Source organism: Merops nubicus, unplaced genomic scaffold (genome assembly GCF_000691845.1).
Source record: "Merops nubicus isolate BGI_N331 unplaced genomic scaffold, ASM69184v1 scaffold16089, whole genome shotgun sequence".
Classification (NCBI taxonomy): Eukaryota; Metazoa; Chordata; class Aves; order Coraciiformes; family Meropidae; genus Merops; species Merops nubicus.
In genome coordinates, this window is record NW_008630324.1 from 13249 (window position 1) to 14819 (window position 1571).

Below are 1571 nucleotides of genomic sequence, written 5' to 3' on the forward strand. Positions count from 1 at the left end.
CTAGAGGCTGAGAAAGGCAAGTCTCCCATCAGCCTGACAAGAACAAGCTTTCCAGCCTTTTAACTCCTACCTCGTTCTCCTCCTCAGCCCAGCAGCTTAGCTATGTATGCAGCGTGCTAGATCGTAGAACCACAGAATTACTGTGGTTGGAAAAGACCCCTAAGATCATTGAGTCCAACCATTAACCCTACTCTACCAAATCCACCTCCAAGCCCCCTCCCTAAGCACCACATCTCCACGGCTTGGAAACCTCTCCAGGGATGGGGACTCCACCACTGCCCTGGGCAGCCTGGGCCAATGCCTGACAACGGATCATGCACCACAGAGCAATCATTCCCCTGCCACATTGTCCCTGGTCCAGATGATCTGCAAGATCACGGATATCCCAGGAAGGTCAGTCTCCCAGAGTACCTAGAGGCCATAAGTAGCAAGCACCAGCTTCCATGGGACTTGCTGGAGCTTGTACTGCAGCTATACTCTCTGGTAAGGCAATCCCAGCCCCTCAAAAGAAGCAACTCAAAGTTCACCTTGCTCTGGAGCTCTTGACCAATTTACTGCAGCAAGCTGATGAGTTTGTTAGCAGAAACCCCCAGAGGGGTGGTTTAGAAATACTTTCTCCTACCCACCCTCTCAGTTTTCACAAACTACCATCCAACTCCAATACCTGCATTCTTCCAGGAGAAGGGGTTGTATAAACACACATGACGTTGTAGTATCACAGCACACAGAGCTGACCTGGGCTCTCACCTCATACAAACTTCCAGCCCGGTGGGGCCAGGACAGCCCTCTGCATGGGCAGGAGATGCCCACTTGGCCCCCAGCCACTGTGGCCACCGGCGACCTGCCGCCTCCAGCGCCTCCAAGCCGCCAGGTGGGTGGCCCTGGAGGATGACTGAGTCAGAGAGAGCTTCTGGCCACCAGCTGGGAATCGAAGCCAGCCTCAGCAAACTCTGCATAGGACGCGCTGGTCAATATTTGGCCTGTGATTTCCTGTGTTACACACAGCCACGTTACCCTTTAGTACAGAGGCACAGCCACGGTTTGGTTTTTACATCTCCCTGCACATACCATCTCCAGCACCCAGCTGTGTTCTCTGGAAGATTCCTGGTAACCTTCCCAAGATCAAATATGTAAAGTAGTAAGAGGAGCGAAACCTTCGCGTTATATTTATAGAGACATCTGTACACCTACTGTTTTTCACTGAACCAGGTCCATAACCCCACTGAAAGGGAACGATCAGGGACTGTACACAGCTCCCAGTCAAGGCTTAGTGCAGCAGCAGCCTGAGTAAGGTGAGGGAGGTGACAGGAGTGATGGGCGGGGAGGCCTGTGCAGGGACAGCCTCAGCACAGGGGGTTAGAGAGCGTGGGCACAGCCTCACTGCCCAGCCCTCCCGAGCATGGGCCGTGCCCCTTCCTACCGTACGCAGCAGGGGAGGCAAAGTGCCCTCCCAGGCACGCTGTCCCTTCCCACCTGCAGTGCTGCAGCAGCCGAGCCCCCGTGCCCGGGTGTGCAGGGACCTGCCGCGCCAGCAGCAGCCGTGAGGGGCTGCAGAGGGCAGGAGCAGATGC